Source organism: Sycon ciliatum, chromosome 3 (genome assembly GCF_964019385.1).
Source record: "Sycon ciliatum chromosome 3, ocSycCili1.1, whole genome shotgun sequence".
Classification (NCBI taxonomy): Eukaryota; Metazoa; Porifera; class Calcarea; order Leucosolenida; family Sycettidae; genus Sycon; species Sycon ciliatum.
In genome coordinates this window covers 38,901,723-38,907,954 of record NC_088645.1, presented here as the reverse complement: position 1 = coordinate 38,907,954, position 6,232 = coordinate 38,901,723, and positions in this window count along the sequence as shown.

The window sequence follows — 6,232 nt, the reverse complement described above, 5'->3', positions numbered from 1 at the left end:
AGACCTTGGCTCTTTGTAGGTCAACCACCATCGCATGGATCGATCGGTGACTATGCACTTGGAGGTTGGAATAGCTCGCGCTGAACAGATCTTGCCATGGCCCTGGGAGTGAACTCGCTTACTCGACTATCCCGGTTTTAGTTAACCAGCATGAGTGGTGCAATTTTTCCATACCATGTTGCGAGCTCACAGTTGTTTGGGCAGGTTTTGAGCTGCACCACGAAACAAAGCGAAATAACGGCGTGACTGTAGAGCAAGGAAGCGGCGAGACGGCACTTCCAGGACGAGACAGGCACTGGAGATGTGTTCACAGCACGAGCAACCTCTCAAACCCTGCCGGTACTCCACAGTTACAAGATAATGTCGGACTGGACGACGCACCAATGCAAACCTGCTACATCCACCCAGGCAGATAGCTGCCAAACCAGGCCAATGTCGACCCACTGCATACCGGTATATGTATGTCAATGTTGTTGTTGTTGTTGTTTATTTATTTTACATCGCATGGCAAACGGGCGGTTCTGCCCAATATTATGAAAGCGATGACAACCAGTAAGAAGAGTCAGAAATGAAGAGAAAATAAATGAAAATAAAAATACGAAAACGGAAGTAGCAATGAGGGGAGGCAGGGTCAAGACGAGCAGAAAAAATGGATCTCAAATTTACAAATCGGGTCATCGTAGCATGATTCTATCGAGTCTCATCAGCAGGTTACGAAAGCCATTACATTTAACCGAAGTAGAATACGCGTAGCATGCGTTTGAATTCACGGACAGATACTATGGACTTCATGCAGTCGGGCAGGCCATTCCAGAGTCGGCAGCTGGCTAGAAGCGGTCGGCATGCGCCAGAAGCACTGTGTGCCAGGGGGAGGGGAAGGTTGCGTCCCAATTGACCTCGAGTGGTAATGCCTGTCGGCGGGCCTTGCAATACAATTCGGGACGACAACAGCTCACTGACGATTCCAGAACGGATTCTAAATGTCAGGAGTCGGAGCTTGCATTCCCCTCGTTCCAGCACTGGGCAGACACCCAGCCTGGTGTATAGGGGAAGAGTGTGGGCCAATGGGTGCTCATCGGCCACGCAACGGATGCAACGTTTATCCAGTTTGGCTACTGTGTTCCGCTGCTCAGCGGACAGTCCTGGGAGAAACTCATTCGACGCATATAGAATATCCGGTATGACAAGGGCAGAGTAATACAGCATCGCCTGCCGCACTGTTAGGCAGTGCCGGATCTGGCGGAGGATCCGCAGCTTCATAGCCGTGCGTCGGACGATAGAGGTGACTTGCGGTGACCAGCGAAGATTTTCGTCCAGAGTGACTCCGAGGTAGCGAGCCGTACTGGTCTGGGCAAGAGGCGTGCCAGTGCAAGTAATGTGGAGGTCGAGGTGTGCCTGCCGTCCAGCTTTGATTGCAAGCACTTGCGTCTTTCCGGTGTTGAGGATAAGCCCTTTGGCATCCAGTAGCCTGGCGACAGCCGACACTGCTGCGGAAAGGGTGATGTTGATGGCGTGAGCGCTAGCGTGGCTCAGGTACAGCATGATGTCGTCCGCGAACATTAGTGTACGCACCGGGTCAGCTACTGATGCGACACATCTCGTGTAGATCGCGAATAATATCGGACCAAGCACGCTTCCTTGGGGGACACCGCACGTGCAAGCTGTTTCCTCTGAGCGTGTACCGTTGGCAGTGACCACACACTGGCGTCGTGCGCTGAGGTAGTCCGCAAACCAGTCCAGTGCCGTAGAGGAGACACCAAGTTCGAAGAGATCCTGGAGCAAGGTCTGATGTTGGACCTTGTCGAAAGCTTTGCTCATATCAATGAGCACCACGCCGGTATGCAGGTGCTGGTCTGCGGCTTCGTAAAATTGATCCACAGCCAACAAGACTGCGTCCTCTGTGGAGTGGTGAGCTCGGTAAGCGAATTGCTCGGCAGGAAGGAGGTCATGTTCGGTTAGGAGCACACAGAGCCTTTTATGCACAATCCTTTCCAGGATCTTTGAAACAACAGGGAGCAAAGATATAGGGCGGTAGTTCTTAGCAGTTTCGGGGTCTCCTGCCTTGAAAATGGGGCGAATATGGGCCAATTTCAGCATCATCGGAACCTTTCCCATGGCCAGTGACGCGTTCATCAAGATAGTCAGTGACGGAGCCAGGACCCGAGCGCAGTGTCGCAACACATAGCAGGGAATTCCGTCGCTACCCGTGGCCTTCCTCTCGTCTACCTTCAGTAGGAGAGCAAGCACTTCTTCGCATGTGGCTGGTTCGAAGCGGTTCAAGCCATCTGCTATACCCGGTCCCTCAGGTTGGGATAGGACATCAGGTCGCTGCGGATCGCTGACAACTGAACTGAATTGGGCATTGAGGGCAGAAGCAGTGAGCCGAGTAGGAGTTGACGATTTCTTCCGACCGCAGAGGTCGTTGAGGACCTTCCAAGCTTTCCGGGGGTTGGATTGACACGTGTCCAGTAGTTGTGTGTAGTAGGATGATTTCAGCTGACGAGCAAGCTGCTTTGCTGCTTTGCGGGCATCTGAAAATGTGTCGTAAAGTTCCGTGTCCGTAGGTTTTCGGAGCCAACGATGGTGGGCATGATTTCGTTCGTGGACTGCATCATGGTAAACGGCCGTTTTCCATGGGGATCTTGTGAGAATCTGATGTCTAGAGCTGGATAAGCGGTGCTCCTGGACAGGAGCATGCCTGTCAAGGAGTGAGGTGACCTTGTCATACCATAGCTGCCACATATCTTCCAAGGATTTCGCCGTGCTGAAATCTTCTAGACGAGAGTTGACCAAGTCCTGGCAGAGCTGCGGAAGATTTATTCCTCTGGTGTTTCGGCTAGATCTGAGTACTGGCACGGTTGGCATTTCGAAGGCAAGGGTAGCCAAGATGGGGAGGTGGTCACTGAGGCTATGCGGGAGAACGCGGCAAGAGCCCACTGCACCGTCCTCAGCCAATAGGAACTCTATGGTGGTTCTGGACCCACCACGTCCAACACGCGTCGATTCAGTGACGTGGTTCAAAATACAAAAGTTACCGCAGAAGTGTTGAAGATGCGTCAGCTGGGCGACTCTGGAAGACGATGTGTCGATATTGAAATCTCCGACCAAAGCAATAGGCGTGCCGGCCCTGGGCGCGTGGACTGAGTCCACAGCGTCAGTCAGCTTGTCCCAGTACGAGACGAGCGACCCAGGAGGTCGGTAGACTGTGCCGAGGATTAGCTTACCATTGAGGCCGTGAACGAGGAGAAAGAGAAGTTCAAGATCACCACGAGCAAAGTCCTCTAGCCGAGTAACATGAAGTGAGCTCCGTACATAGGCCGCTACTCCACCACCGAAGCCAGGTCTGTCTTGACGGATAAGTTTATAGTTTGGGATGTTGACAAGGCTGTCCGGGGTCTCTGAGGTCAGGAATGTCTCGGCAAGACACATTATGTCTATGTTGTGCTTGTGGATGAATTCCTCGACCTCGTCCTTCTTGTTAAAGGGGCACTCCGGCTTCATTTTCGACGCCGAGTTTTCGATGCCAAGACGAAGGTAGGTGAAAGAGAAGACCCCTCGAACAAGAACGAGTCTCCAGAAGCGATCGAGTCGAGCAGGAAGACGACTTTTGAATTTCGGCCGAGCGAGCGCTGATGACGTAATGAGGGATTAGCTTGCCAGTGGAAATGCATCTGCGCACATACATTCCACACACTTTTTGGCCAATTTTCAATCGAAGAAGAGGTTGTTTGCTATGTTCTCCCAAAGCCGTGAGCGATCCCGTCTTCTATACCCTTCCAGGTACCCTGAAGGTCCTCCAGAGGAGAATTTATCTCCATCGAAGCGTTGTTGATCCGCTAAATTCGTCTCGAGACATATTCACCTATACCTAGTGCAGTGCTGATAAATGTAGAATGTTGAATCTGTGATAATTGTCGACGATGGAGGGAGAGGCTGATAGCCGCTGTCGCAGGGAGAGTGAAGCTGCTGGAAGTAACAACGGGGAGCCCGTTTGTATCACCTGAACAACCAGACTTCAAAGCAGCTTGACCAAATCGGAGGGTGCCTCGTTGCTGATCGTGAATATTACACCGACATGATTTACTACAAGTATACTGGTGAGTTTTTATCTTGTTTTGTTCTTATGCTAGTACCCTGGCCTGGAGTGCTCGTTAGCAAATTCCTATTCCCTGGCGTTTTCTAAACATTCCGTGTAGGACTGAATACGTGATCAAGTATTCCGATTTGGGTAGATGTGGAATTTGGACAATTATTTTATTAAAAAAAATTCCAAATAGACCGTTTGTAGAGAAATGGTTGCCCAAATACAACAAAATTTATTCTGCAGTTCTACAACTAACTTGTACTGAAATCCAGTCAAAGTAAAAATGATTCTTCATGACAGTTGGGGTCAATGAAATCTGATCCAGGCATAACGAATGGTGACGCCTGCCACCCCGGGAACGAATGCCCATTTGGTGGGGGATACCAAAGTACTCGAAAGTAGTGCGTGTTTCAATGTGGCATGGAAGTTTTATATGATCTCTGGTCAATGCAACATATGATAGCCATCATGAATTGCAGGCCTCGAACGCAACTCCGACCAGAATTGGCAGTTCCCTAAGTTAGATGCTTTATAATTCCATGGCCCCAGCTGTAGTTATAGAGGTTTTTTTGCACATTATTCTTATAGTCGATAGGTTTATACTGATGGCCACAAACAACGGCAGTTCAAACTTCACTGATGTGTTCATGAGCTGAGAGATTTCTCTCCACTATTTCTGTTGTGCACACAGGTCTGTCCAATATGCATTGACCGTATTGGGTATGGTACCTGCTCTGAGAAGGGAATCGCTGGAGCCACAGTCCAACTATACAGGCTTTCAAGAAACAGAGAGGAGCCATCTTTGCAAGCTGATACCTGATGTGTACCGACAGAATTCTCACGAAATACCTTACAGACTACGCCTGGGGTATACTTCATAGTACTCCTTCGACTACTGTCCAGAATCAAGTCGACTGAAGCAAGTTCAAACAACTCTGGCTTCAAACTAGCCGTCGATTAAACAAACAAAACATTCTCTCATATACTAGAGCACTCTGACAACTCACGACCTATTCCTAACGATTGCCACCACTTATAAATATGTAGAATACTGATTGGAATGTGCTCATAATCTCAACAATTCAGTGCTATAATTATTTGAACTATGTGTTCCTTCCATAAATGTTGTATCCACATATAATCCACAGTGCTGCAAAGTTTCAGAGTTCTCAGGGTATCAAAAAAATTATTTCAAATACAGTGAAATTGTTCGTGTACATTATAGCGTAACTTGTAGTTCCCTGGTCCTTTTCTTTGCTATAATTCTTTTCTTTGCTTTGCTCTCTAGCCGCCAGCGAGTCCAACAGTGAAATTGTTAGTTCATATTTATGTGTGTGTGTGTGGGGGGGGGGGGGGGGGGGGAGGGTTGAACATAATTCTATATAAGGGACCTGCAACTGTAATACCACAGTACAGTAGATAGCAAATATGTAGAAAACAAAAATGCATGTTCCCATCATTGTACATGGACGGGCGCAGCAGGCCGAAGCTATCAGCAAGAACAGGATTTACAATCGCCTAGAGATACTTGAGCTATTCCAGTATTCTCCGTGAGCTGTCCGATTCCACAATGGTTCATGCCACCATTATTTCTGGTAGTATCCATGTGCATAATTCCAAGACCATCTCGGATTCTTCAGCAATTTGTGCCACGGCAAAAGACAACGCTTGACTCGGTCACTGGGGCTGTCAAACTTCGCATCACAAATGAACTTCAATTTCTCATCTGGTTCAAGTATATGTACTGCCATGACTTGACCATGCTTCATCCACAGCTAGGCGAAGATTGTGGCGTTGAAGTCCATAGCGCACCTTCTTGCCGCCATGCAGGAGAATGTTGAGAGAAGTGAACATATTTTTACTAAAAAAACAACAGCCACTGAAGAGGATAGCATTAGCAATAGCTTTGGGTGAATTTCCTGCAGGTACACGTTGTTGGTAGGTCTACTGGTCGGTCTCCATATCGTCAAGTTCAGAAATCACCTGTACTACACATCTTGTAGAAGGGATCCTGATCGAAAAAGTTTCTGATCATAAAATTCACTAAACTGAGGGCGAGACAAATAGTCAGTACTCCCCGATTCCGTCTAGCTGCTTTGATCAAGTGATGCTAACAAGCTCCCCGTTGTTACTTCCAGCAGCTTCACT